The sequence below is a fragment of the Panthera onca genome (assembly GCF_046562875.1).
Source record: "Panthera onca isolate mPanOnc1 chromosome E1 unlocalized genomic scaffold, mPanOnc1 haplotype 2 h2.Chr16_ul_1, whole genome shotgun sequence".
Lineage (NCBI taxonomy): Eukaryota > Metazoa > Chordata > Mammalia > Carnivora > Felidae > Panthera > Panthera onca.
In genome coordinates, this window is record NW_027675808.1 from 1,162,951 (window position 1) to 1,177,172 (window position 14,222).

Below are 14,222 nucleotides of genomic sequence, written 5' to 3' on the forward strand. Positions count from 1 at the left end.
AAATATAAAATATTCATAGGAAGCTTTCAGTCTAGTTGGTGAGGCAAGCTGTAAACAACAAAAGGGTATATAACAATATAAGAGATAAAGGTTTAGTGAATTTACAATGGTATATGGCAGTACTTGAGTAATAGCCAGGGACATAGTGATGTGATGTGTTGTGATTTATAATAAGAAATATATATTTGCCCTTCAACCCCATTCCTGGCACGGAGCTCCTAAAACACTGGCAAATCCCTAAGTGATGAGAACTCTAGGGGCATCTGTTGTTCTAATAGGTGATTCTGGGAAGGCTTCTGGTTTCTAGGTGGGGACTTGTCACCATAAGGATAAGCCATGATTGGAACTTTGGAATTTTCAGCTCTATCCCCCACCCGCATTCTTCAGAAAACGGAGAGGGTCTGGAAATGGAGTGAATCATTGATTATGCCTATGTGAGGAGGTCTCCATAAAATCCTAATAGTATGGGGTTTGGGGAGTTTCCACGTTGGTGAACACATCTACATACCAGAAAGATAACTGACCCAACTCCACAGGGACAGAGCTGCCGTGCTTGGGATGCTCCCAGACCTCCCAGACCCTATGTATCTCTTCATCTGGCTGTTCATTTGTATATTTTATCATATCCTTTAATAAACTGATGAATGTTAAGTATTTCCCTGAGTTCTGTGAACTATTTTAGGAAATAATTGAGTCCAAGGGAGAGAAAGTCATGGGAACCTCCAATTTGTAGCCAAGTTGGACAGAAGTTGTAGGTAACCTGGGGACCTACTACTTGTGATTGGCATCTGCAGTGGAGGGGGAGCAGTCTCATGGGACTGAACCCTTAACCTGTGAGACCTGATGCCATCTCCAGGTAGATAGTGTCAGAATTGCGTTAAATTGTATGACACTCAGTTGGTGTTGCAGAGAATTGCTTGGTGGGAGAAAACCCCCCACATATCTAGTGTCAGAGTGCTGTAAGCGTGGCCGTAGAGTGAGAGTAAAGAAGAAACACAGGAGGAGGACTGAGTTTTTTCCTCCACAAGTGATGATAGTGAGTTGTATGAGAGTTCAGAGGTGAGCTATTTCATTCATTCAATGAAAGTTTATTAAGCACTGTTGCTTGCTAGACACTAAGTATATAAAGATAAAAGAGCTTACAGTCTGTCAAGATGACAAACAACGCGAATTCCAATTGTTAAATACCACGACAGAGGTAAACAGAGTGTTATGGGAACGTATACAATAGGTACCTAACCCACACAGGGTTGGATAAGGTAGTCAGAGAGGCTGTTTGGAGGAGATGCTGTTGGAGTTGAGTTTTGAAATATGAGTAGGAACTAGCCAAGAATTGCAGGTGCAGGGAAAGGGGCTGAAAGGAGTTAGGAAGGAATGTTCAGTATGTACAAAGTACAGAAGAACAAAGCTCATGGAGAAGCCAAGGAACTCTAAGTAGTCCAGTAGGACTTACAGCATTGGATCTCAGACTGATTTACATCAGAACTACCTAGGAATTTGTTAAAAACCCAGAATATCTGAATCATGGCCAAGGTGTATGTGTGCGTGCGTGCGTGCGTGCGTGTGTGTGTGTGTGTGTGTTTAACAAGCTTTACAGTTCAGGTTGATGTTTGACTATCAACTTGATGGTGCATAGTGGTGGAAGGAGTGGGAAAAGAAAGAAATGAAGTGGCCATATAGTCAAGAGCAGATCCAGAAGGGCTTTGTTTTTATCTTTGTTGTTCTCTGAGCAACAGAGTTTGAATTTTATCTTGAAGACTCTAGGGAGTCATTGAAGAAGTCAAATTTGAAAAGTGACATGACTAATTTTGCACTTTGTAATGGGCATTATGATAGCAGTGTTAAGAAAGAGCAGAGGGGGGCAAGATTGGAAGCAAGGACACATTTTAGAAGGCATGCAAGAATTCGGGTTAAAAGTAATGAGTGTTGATGTAAGGCATTGGCTCCAGGGATGGGAAGAAGGGAACAGATATGAGTTCTAGGAGGCAGAAATTCTTCATTGTTTGGTTAAGTTAGGGAAGGAAAAGAGAGAGGAATTGAGAATGATTAACAGACTTCTGGTTTGGGAGACATTTCATGGTGATGTCTTTTTTTTTTTTTTTTTTTAAGTGTATTGATTTATTTTTGAGAGAAAGAGTGTGAGCTGGCTAGGGGCAGAAAGAGAAGGAAAGAGAGAATCCCAAGCAGGCTCCATCCTCTCAGCGCAGAGCTGATGTGGGGCTCAAACTTACGAACCACTAGATCATGACCTGAGCCAAGATCAAGAGTCGGTCACTTAACCGAGTCATCCAGGCACCCAAGTGATGCATTTTAATAAGCTGGGGAATATAGGAGGAGGCTTTAGTGCAAAGATGAATTCAGCTTAGGATATATTGTGTTTGATGAAGGGCATGATGGAGGGAAGAGATTGAAATGAGAATAGATAAATCTAAATTCCTTCACAAAATGCACAAGGCCTTTTTAAATCTAGTTCCCGTTACTGGACCTGTTAAGATTAACCTTTGCCCACAAACTTTCTGACACATTTTTGTAAGGTTTCAAGACACTTACTAGACACAAATAGAATAATTTAAACTAAATCCAAAATTAAAAAACTACTTATAGTTTCCAGAACGCATCATACTCACTTATATACATTTTCCGTATGAGTCTTTCTGTCAACCTTCAAATATGCCGCCAAGTCAGTAAAAATGTAACCTCCTTGAAGCTTTTCTTAATTCATTCAGTTAGATGTGGAAGCCTTTTACATTTCAATAACATGCCATGTTTAGCATCATTGAGACAATTTTGCTTTATAACTGTTTGAGAAAAGTGATATTATTTTGGAGAAATTTCCATGAGAATTATGAGGAGAGGATACATTTTGAGCATTTGGTTACTGATGAAAAATGAATACTTAAACTGTAAGCAAATTAAAAGTATTCTGTGGGGAGAACAGGTTAAATATTTACAGCCATAATACAATGTGAGGTAGGTAGAAAGATCAAATGAGAAACATATGCTTTTGTTTGGGTTTCCACTTCTTACTTTGACCTACATCACAGTATCTCATTTATTTTGCAGGTTCTTCCAGCTAACGGGAAAAATATAAGTACTTGCATATTTCTGAATATACAATATGTACATATTGCTTTAAAAAATTTAACAGGAGGGGGGCGCCTGGGTGGCGCAGTTGGTTAAGCGTCCGACTTCAGCCAGGTCACGATCTCGCGGTCCGTGAGTTCGAGCCCCGCGTTGGGCTCTGGGCTGATGGCTCGGAGCCTGGAGCCTGTTTCCGATTCTGTGTCTCCCTCTCTCTCTGCCCCTTCCCCCGTTCATGCTTTGTCTCTCTCTGTCCCAAAAATAAATAAACGTTGAAAAAAAAAAAAAATTTTAACAGGAGGGGTGCCTGGGAGGCTCAGCATCAGACTTCAGCTCAGACCATGATCTCACCATTTGTGAGTTCGAGCCCCGTGTCGGGCTCTGTGCTGACAGCTCAGAGCCTGGAGCCTGCTTTGAATTCTGTGTCTCCCTATCTCTCTGCCCCTTCCTCTCTCTCTCTCTCTCTCTCTCTCTCTCTCAGAAATAAAATAAAAACATAAAAAAATTAATAGGAACTACACTACCACTGGGTAGGTGGTCATTTTTAAAGTTTGCCCCCTAGATGAATCTTCAAGTTTCTTGTTTTCAATTGTTTAAAAAGTAAGAAATTGTTAGACAAATAGTCATTGGTTTACATTAAAACTGACTTCTCAGAAATGCTCATTCTTTTAACCAATTAATATGTGAAAACTAATTCCTTTCAGATATATGTTATAAAACCCAAAATAACAGTTTAAACTGAGATGGGAGGGTTGATTTATAATAAAATGATTTTGTTTTAAAAAGAAGATGCAAATTAATCCAGTTATTGCTTGCTTTAGACCTAATTTTGCCTCATCTTAATTTTTCATTCTTTTATTTAAATTTTGTGTTTACCTCTTCTGTCTTCAATATAAAGTAATACACCAGGAAAGAAAGTGGTGAAAATAAGTAAGAGAATATCATAAAAATAATTTGTAATAACATTAGTCAATACTTTTATATATCTAGCGCATCCAATTATCCTAGTTCTTTTTTCTCTGCATCCATTGTGCCAATTGACACTAGACACTTCAAACTAGACTCATACTTAGAGTCTGTGAAAACTTCGTACAGCGTTCATTAAAGAAGGATGTTAATACAACTGTCAAAACCACAGAAAGTTCAGAGCCATGTCGAGTAAGAAGTTGCTGCGGCTGAGGTTAAACAGGTTGTTGCCTGTTTTCTCCTCTATGGTTTTGATGGTTTCCTGGCTCACATTTAGGTCTTTCACCCGCTTTGGGTTTATTTTCGTGTATGGTGTGAGAGAGTGGTCCAGTTTCATTCTTCCGCATGTTACTGTCCAGTTCTCCCAGCACCATTTGCTAAAGAGACTGTCTTTTTTCCATTGGATACTCTTTCCTGCTTCGTCAAAGATTCGTTGGCCATACACTTGGGGGCCGAATTCTAGGTTCTGTATTCTATTCCATTGGTCTATGTGTCTGTTTTTGTGCCAGTACCATACTGTCTTGATGTTTACAGCTTTGTAGTAGAGCCTGAAGTCTGGGATTGTGATGCCTCCTGCTTTGGTTTTCCTGTTCAACATTACTTTGGCTATTCAGGGTCTTGTGTGGTTCCCTACAAATTAAAACATTGTTTGCTCTAGCGCTGAGAAGAATGCTGGTGCAATTTTGATTGGGATTGCCTTGAATGTGTAGATTGCTTTGGGTAGTATCGACATTTTAACAATATTTGTTTTTCCAGTCCATGAGCGTGGAATGTTTTTCCGCTTCTTTGTGTCTTCTTCAAGTTCTTTCGCAAGTTTTCTATAGTTTTCAGCATATAGATCTTTTACATCTTTGGTTAGGTTTATTACTAGGTATTTTATGGTTCTTGGTGCAATTGTAAATGGGGTTGATTTCTTGTTTTCTCTTTCTATTGTTTCATTATTGGTGTATAGAAATGCAACCAATTTCTGTACATTGATTTTATATCCTGTGACTTTACTGAATTCATGTATCAGTTCTAGCAGCTTTTTGGTGGAGTTTTTCGGGTTTTCCACGTAGAGTATCATGTCATCTGCAAAAAGTGAAAGTTTGACTTCTTCTTAGCCAATGTGGGTGCCTTTTATTTCATTTTGTTGTCTGATTGCTTAAGCTAGGACTTCCAACACTCTGTTAAATAACAGTGATGAGAGTTCCAAAAGCGAGGGAAATAAAAGCAAAAATGAACTATTGGGACCTCATCAAAATAAAAAGCTTCTGTACAGCAAAGGAAACAGTCAACAAAACTGAAAGGCAACTGATGGAATGGGAGAAGATATTTGCAAATGACATACTGGATAAAGGGCTAGTATCCAAAATCTATAAAGATGTTACCAAACTCAACACATGAAAAACAAATAATCCTGTGAAGAAACAGGCAGAAGACACAAACAGACACTTTTCCAAGGAAGACATCCAGATGGCCAACAGACACATGAAAAGATGCTCAACATCACTCATTATCAGGGAAATATAAATCAAAACCACACTGAGATACCACCTCACACAGGTCAGAGTGGCTAAAATTAACAACTCAGGAAACAACAGATGTGGGTGAGGATGTGGAGAAATGGGAACTCTCTTGCACTTGTTGGTGGGAATGAAAACTGGTGCAGCCTCTCTGGAAAACAGTGTGGAGGTTCCTCAAAAAATTAAAAGCAGAATACCCTACGACCCAGCAATAGCACTACTAGGAATTTATCCAAAGGATACAGGAGTGCTGATTCATAGGGGCAAATGTACCACAATGTTTATAGCAGCACTATCAACAATAACCAAATTATGGAAATAGCCCAAATGTCCATCAACTGATGAATGGATAAAGAAGATGTAGTTTATATATACAGTGGAATACTACTCGGCAATGAAAACGAATGAAATCTGGCCATTTGCAACAACATGGATGGAACTGGAGGGTATTATGCTAAGTGAAATAAGTCAGTCAAGGAAAGAGAGATCTATGTGTACACTCATGTGGAATTTGAGAAACTTAACAAGAGATCATAGGGGAAGGGAAAGGGAAAAAATAGTTTCAAACAGAGAGGGAGGCAAACCATAAGAGACTCTTAAATACACAGAACAAACTAAGGATTTATGGGGGGGTGGGGATCAGGGGAAAGTGGGTGATGGGCATTGAGGAGGGCACTTATTGGGATGAGCACTGTATATTGTTGTATGTAAGCAATGAATCATGGATTCTACTCCTGAAGCCAAGAGTACACTGTATACATTGAATGTTAGCTAACTTGACAATAAATTATATTAAAAACACACACACACAGAAAGTTGTCCTCTCTCTTTTCTTACAGCTTCTTAAGTTATGAAGGTAAAACAAAATGTAATTAGAATAATCCACTAGGATCTTTATTTGCCACCTACCATTCTCTGAATGCCTGCTGATCAAAGTTTTTAACTGCAGATTTTCCTTGATAGACTGGAATGAGGAAAGTTTCCGTCTACTGTCAGTGCTCCAGCTGCCACAGGGGGATAAATATAGAACTGATCAAATTAAAATTTGGCAATATGGAAGTAAAAAAATGTATCTGATCTGTCCCAAAGAGTTGTTATTTGCATGGAAATAAAATCATCAGTTCATTTGAATTCACTGAATTCATTGAATCACATTCAATATATCGCACATTGGATTCATTGAACCACATTCAATATATCACACAAAAAGGAAATATTGTGTTTGAGGGCATGGAGTGGACACGGAGTTGAAGATGTGCAGTAGACAATGGTCTAGCCTAGAAATAGAAACTTGAGAGTCAGCAACATACAGTTTGTAGTTACAAGAGAATTCAGGAATGGTTTATAGAGTGCAACAAGAAGAGGGCCAAGGACATTGAAATGCTAACATTTAAGTAACGGTGGAGAAAGAATAGTTTATAAAGGACGTAACAGGAAGTAACTAGAACGAACGGTAGGAGAGAAACCAAAAGAAAGCTATAGCAACAAAACAAAGAGAAAAAAGAGTTTGAAGGAGGAAAGTATTAGATAAGACCAACAAATTAAGAAGCATTCATTAATTTGGGAATGAAAGAGGAAAGTATTAAATAAGACCAAAAAAAAGTATTCATTGATTTGGCAGTAAATAGTTAATGGGTGAACTTGGTAAAAGCAGTTTTGAGAGGGTGGAAGCTAGATAAGACCAGTTTGATGTGTGAATGACAATATGATTATGATGAATAAGAACATTTCTTTCCAGAAAATAGTTTGGGAAGGAAAGAAAAAGGAAAGAGTAGTGGTTAGAGGGTATCATCTAGGTTCAACAGAAGGCTTTTTAGAAATCTAGACTTAGGAGCTGGTTTTGACATATGAATAGGATTTAAATAGGCAGACTGTAGATTGCATTCAGGACAAAAGTTTACGTAGCTAGAAAACCATAAGATGCTTTAAGGGGCAGCAAGAGAACCGATTTAGCTCACTGTGGAAGTACTTTATGTTTCTTGAATCTACTAATTTTTCTTCTGTTTTTGTCTTCACAGAAAAGGGAGATACTTCTCTAAAGACTGCCCTTTTAGCACTGAAGAGCATTAAGCGTTTTCGAGATTTTAGAGGTGAGAATAATTAGGAAGTTTTGAACACAGTTAGAATATAGGAAACTTTTAGCTAGTTGTTGAAAAGTGATGGACTACTTACATCAACATATAACTAATATGCTACAAGAGTAAATGAATGGTATACGCTCAGTATTTTGGGTATTCAGATGAAGGTGAGCTTCCTGTGTTCATGTAAGTCTAGTTTGAAACATTGCAAGTTTGTAATTGAAGCAAATAATATATCTTCTAACAAGGTTGCCAAAAATACATGACCCTAAAAATATTTTAATAAATTTAAGGGTTTTGATTAGGTAATACATTCACACAGATCATAAATAAAAAAGTATTGGGGTGCCTGGGTGGCTCAGTCGGTTAAGCGTCCGACTTTGGCTCAGGTCATGATCTCACAATTCATGGGTTCAAGCCCAGCATCAGGCTCTGTGCTGACAGCTCAGAGCCTGGAGCCTGCTTTGGATTCTGTGTCTCCCTCTCTCTCTGCCCCTGCTCATGCTCTGTCTCTCTCCGTCTCAAAAATAAAAATAAAACATTAAAAAAATTTTTTTAAGTAAAAATAAGTAAAAAAGTATTTAAAGATACACAATGCGGGGCGCCTGGGTGGCCCGGTCGGTTAAGCGTCCGACTTTGGCTCAGGTCACGATCTCGCGGTCCGTGAGTTCGAGCCCCGCGTTGGGCTCTGTGCTGACAGCTCAGAGCCTGGAGCCTGTTTCAGATTCTGTGTCTCCCTCTCTCTGTGACCCTCCCCCGTTCATGCTCTGTCTCTCTCTGTCTCAAAAATAAATAAACGTTAAAAAAAAAAAAAAAAAAAGATACACAATGAAAATCTTCTTGCCTGGTCTATTCAGTTCCTATTCCTTTTCCCCAGTAACTAACTAATAAGTAACTAGTTTCTTTTTTTTTTTAATTTTTTGTTAATGTTTTATTTATTTTTGAGGCAGGAAGTACTTAGATCATTCAAGAAAATATGAATATATGTATGTATATATATGTATGAATATATATATATATATATATGATATATATATATCCCTCCCTCACTTTTTACGTGAGAGCATGATATGTACATTGTTCTGTATCCTTGATTTTTTAATACAGTAATATATTTTGGATATTTGTTCCTATCAGAATATAAAGGCCTTTCTCATTCCCTTTTATAGTTGCATAGAGAACATGTGAATTCTCATTCTGATGGAAATTTATTCTTTTAATTTATTTTTAAAAAATTTTTTTGTTTATTTATTTTGGAAAGAGAGAGAGGCAGAGTGTGAGCAGGGGAGGGGCAGAGAGAGAGAGGGAGACCCAGAATCCGAAGCAGGCTCCAGGCTCTGAGCTGGCAGCACAGAGCCCGACATGGGGCTTGAACTCACGAACCGTGAGATTCTTCTCGAAACTAGAACAAGCAGTTCTAACATTCATATGGAACCACAAAAGGCCCTGAATAGCCAAAGTAATTTTGAAGAAGACCAAAGCAGGAGGCATCACAATCCCAGACTTTAACCTCTACTACAAAGCTGTAATCATCAAGATAGCATGGTATTGGCGCAAAGACAGACACATAGACCAATGGAATAGAATAGAAACCCCAGAAGCTAGACCCACAAACGTATGGCCAACTGATCTTTGACAAAGCAGGAAAGAACATCCAATGGAAAAAAGACAGTCTCTTTAACAAATGGTGCTGGGAGAACTGGACGGAAACATGTAGAAGAATGAAACAAGACCACTTTCTCACACCATTCACAAAAATAAACTCAAAATGGATAAAGGACCTGAATGTGAGACAGGAAACCATCAAAACCCTAGAGGAGAAAGCAGAAAAAGACCTCTCTGACCTCAGCCGTAGCAATCTCTTACTCGACACATCCCCAACGGCAAGGGAATTAAAAGCAAAAATGAACTACTGGGACCTTATGAAGATAAAAAGCTTCTGCACAGCACAGGAAACAACCAACAAAACTAAAAGGCAACCAACGGAATGGGAAAAGATATTTGCAAATGACATATTGGACAAAGGGCTAGTATCCAAAATCTATAAAGAGCTCACCAAACTCCACATCCGAAAAACAAGTAACCCAGTGAAGAAATGGGCAGAAAACATGAATAGACACTTCTCTAAAGAAGACATCCAGATGGCCAACAAGCACATGAAAAGATGCTCAACGTCGCTCCTTATCAGGGAATACAAATCAAAACCACACTCAGATATAACTTCATGCCAGTCAGAGTGGCCAAAATGAACAAATCAGGAGACTATAGATGCTGGAGAGGACGTGGAGAAACGGGAACCCTCTTGCACTGTTGGTGGGAATGCAAATTGGTGCAGCCACTCTGGAAAGCAGTGTGGAGGTTCCTCAGAAAATTAAAAATAGACCTACCCTATGACCCAGCATTAGCACTGCTAGGAATTTACCCAAGGGATACGGGAGTACTGATGCATAGGGGCACTTGTACCCCAATGTTTATAGCAGCACTCTCAACAATAGCCAAATTATGGAAAGAGCCTAAATGTCCATCAACTGATGAATGGAGAAAGAAATTGTGGTTTATATACACAATGGAATACTACGTGACAATGAGAAAGAACGAAATATGGCCCTTTGTAGCAACGTGGATGGAACTGGAGAGTGTGATGCTAAGTGAAATAAGCCATACAGAGAAAGACAGATACCATATGTTTTCATTCTTATGTGGATCCTGAGAAACGTAACAGAAACCCATGGGGGAGGGGAAGGAAAAAAAAAAAAAAAAAAAGAGGTTAGAGTGGGAGAGAGCCAAAGCATAAGAGACTGTTAAAAACTGAGAACAAACTGAGGGTTGATGCGGGGTGGGAGGGAGAGGAGGGTGGGTGATGGGTATTGAGGAGGGCACCTTTTGGGATGAGCACTGGGTGTTGTATGGAAACCAATTTGACAAAAAATCATATATTGAAAAAAAAAAGAGTTAATTGCCTAATGTTTTATGAACTTACCAAAACTCTTCTTTAACTCTTATTTTCAGTATTAAAAGTATCTTAGGGTCAAAAGTACATAGTTTTATTTCATAGTCTCTAAAGGTATACTTTATTTTCTTTGGTTTCAAATAATATCATTAATGGTTGGCAAATAATATTTTTGCATAGTGTTTGATGTTTTACCAAGCACTTTCACATAATTTATTTTTTAATAATTATTCTTTTTTTAAAAATATATATTTATATTGAGAGGGACAGAGACTATGAGCAGAGGAGGGACAGAGAGAGGGACACAGAATCCGAAGCAGTCTCCAGGCTCTGAGCTATCAGCACAGAGCCTGATGCAGAGCTTGAAATCACAAATTCACAAATCGTCGTGAGATCATAACCTCAGCCGAGGTTGGACGCTTAACCGACTGAGCCACCCAGACGCCCCTCACATAATTTATTTTTTAACTATTCTTTATGACTATCCTGTTAAGTAGAAATCTTACAATAAAGAAAGAGAAAAGTAAAGTTCGAGGAAATTGTACCTTACCTAAGACCCCACAGCAAGTGTTGGACTCCATGTGCAGCTATTTTTTTTACTGTATTATAGGTTAATGGTTCGGTTTCAAAATTCATTTAATGCTATAACTTACAGATTAGTATTATCATGATCAGCACACATATATTGAACACAAAAATATGCATAAAGTAGGCCGTGAGAAATCTTAAAATCTAGATGAAAAGATAGGTCATTTACATAAAAATATAACTAGTATTCTGTAAGGGCAAATTAGTGATGCATATTATTTTAAGAGTTTAGGTGAAGATTAGATTCCTATGAAAAAAATGGAGGAACTGTGAAGGAAGGGTAGCATCTTGCTTGATAGGTAGAGGGAAAACCAGAAAACATTGACACCTAGAGATTTAAAAGGGAAGAAAAGATCAGAGGCGTAAGTAGGATTTGAAAGATAAGGAATGAGAGATAGTTGGTAGGTCTACATTGGAGGAGATATTAAATGTTTTGCTCAAAACAGGTCTCACTATAGTCTTTGGGCAAGAGAGTGTCAGGTACTAAGCTGTCTCTAAAAATTGATTTAACAGTGGATTGGACTAAGGAGCCACTAGAAGCAGGAAGATCGTTTATTTAATCCATTCAGTCAGCAAATGAGTGACACTATGCCGGTAACCAAGATAGGTAAATACTGGTCTCTGACCCCAGAGAATTCACTGAAGAAAGACAGATGAGCAAATAAATAACTACAAATTGTGCTAAATGTTAAGGAGAAAATGTACAAGGAGGAGGTAGAGCGTTAAGGTGCAGGGACTTAATTTAAATAGGATGGCCAGGGAAGCATGTTCTGACATGTGACATTTAGGCTGAAACCTACAGGATTAGAAGGAATCAGCTGCTGGAAGAGTTGGCAGAAGCGTCTTTCAGACAAGAGGAAGAAGCTGTGAATGGTTCTAGGGTAGGAAATAACACATATGTTTAAGAAACTGAAAGGCCTTTCTGGCTGAAGTCTAGTGAAAGCATAAGAGACTGTTAAAAACTGAGAACAAACTGAGGGTTGATGGGGGGTGGGAGGGAGGGGAGGGTGGGTGATGGGTATTGAGGAGGGCACCTTTTGGGATGAGCACTGGGTGTTGTATGCAAACCAATTTGACAATAAATTTCATATATTGAAAAAAAAATGTAAGGAATTTGAATCAAATTCAAAATATAATGGAAACCAATGAAGTGTTTTTATTTTATTTTTTTTTAATGTTTATTTTTGAGAGAGAGAGAGTGAGAAGGGGAGGGGCAGAGAGAGAGGAAGGCACAATCTGAACAGGCTCCAGGCTCTGAGCTGTCAGTACAGAGGCCAATGTGGGGCTCGAACTCGCGGACCACGAGATTATAACCTGAACCGAAGTCAGAGGCTTAACTGACTGAGCCACCCAGATGCCCCCAATGAAATGATTTTAAACAACAGAGTGATATGATCAATTTAGTCACTCCCATTGCAGTGTGGAGATTGGATTGAGAGAGGGAAAGTATTTAATGGTATTTAGAAAAATTTGGAAATAATACAGGCCTGGGGAGGTGAGGACCTGAATAGGGTCCTCAGTATGGACTAGTAAGGAAAAATGAATGAAAGAGATATGCTAAAAGGGGAAAAAACTGTGGTGTCTGGGTTTAGAGAGAAACAAATGAAAACAGAACCATGGGTTCCAACTTAGGTTAATGAAGGAATGAATCTAGTTGAAAGTATATTTATTTCAAGTTAGTAGCAATGATGGTACCTCAGAGACTATCCAGAGAAATAGGCACATGAGAAAAGCTGGAGATGCAATTTGGCCATGTAATTGCCTCATGGAGGTAACAGCTGGATAACAATCAGGAGAAATAAATCTCAGAGATGATATAGAGAAGAAAAAGCAATGACCAAGACCTTCTAGCCTAGATTCTTAATCTGTTTAGTCAATTTCATTACTTTGATTGTTTTATCAATCTTTGAGTTAATGCTAATCCCCTTAAGGTAAAATGAGAAAGATTGTGGTAGGTAAAATGTGAAAGATTTTACCATTTTATGGATAGATGTCGCATATCATACATAAGTCACTTCTCTTTAATTGATAAATGTAATATAATTCCTGAAGAGATGTTTTTGTGGGAAGGTGTTGGAGGAAATGATTGACAGCATGATCTTAAAGTTCTTCCAGAAGAATAAGAAGAGAATAAGGAGAAATAGGAGTTGGAAAGGATGTGGTGAAATGAATGGCTTTTTTTTTTTTTTTTTCACTACCTACGTATTTGTGTAAATTGGGCCAATTCTTCTGAAAGAAAATTCTAAGAGGGTTCATTATTAAGATTCCACTGAATTTTGGTTTAGGAAGATAGGATGCAGTGGAATACTATGTGGTCATTTAAAAATAATACTCCTAGAATAATATGCTGACAAGGGAAAATGTTGAAAATACATTGCTAAATGAAACGAAACTTGATATTAAAGAGTATTAAGACCAAACACCGTTAAAATGTAAATCATTAAGCACGTGGCACGGCGTGTACTAATTCTGTAATTGGAAGGAAGGAAGCTAATTAAGACGTGAGAGCAGGTAGTCAGCTACCCAAATTGTACAGAGGACAGTGAAGGCTAAGATTATTAGATCTGACAAAGAAGGGGATTGAGAGGTTATTTGCTGTTCTTTGTAATAGCAGAAGCATTGTGCTCTGCATCAGAATGTTTGACCTGTAGTCTAATGTTTTCTTCCTCATGATCTTGGACAAATCACTTCATCTAAATATAAAATACAGGTATATGTGCTGAACTATAGATAATAGTACATGTCCTATATATTTCATAAGATTTTTTTGTGGCTGTCAAAAGAACTAATATAGAAGTACCCCATAAGTTATAAAAAGTGTCAAATGTAAAGTAGTATTGTTCCAAGAGAGCTATGGGAGCTTAAAATAGGGATTGGGTGATGAAATAGGGGCAAGAAATACTAAATTACTCATTTGAGAAGCTCAGTAATACAGAATGGAGGGAAGTAGAATAGTAGGTAGGCATGACAATAGGATAGAGGAATGGAAACATTAAGGGAGCAGAGGAGAAAATACATTAAATAGTCAATAATCAAGTAACAATTAGTGAGTCT

The 14,222-nt window shown here is 38.2% G+C and overlaps 1 protein-coding gene across 1 annotated transcript in view; it reads right to left on the bottom strand.

Moving 5' to 3' along the window:
• LOC144615267 (leucine-rich repeat-containing protein 37A2-like) overlaps positions 1–14,222 on the bottom strand; it is a 344,316-nt gene that overhangs the window by 218,067 nt on the left and 112,027 nt on the right. The window lies entirely within an intron of this gene.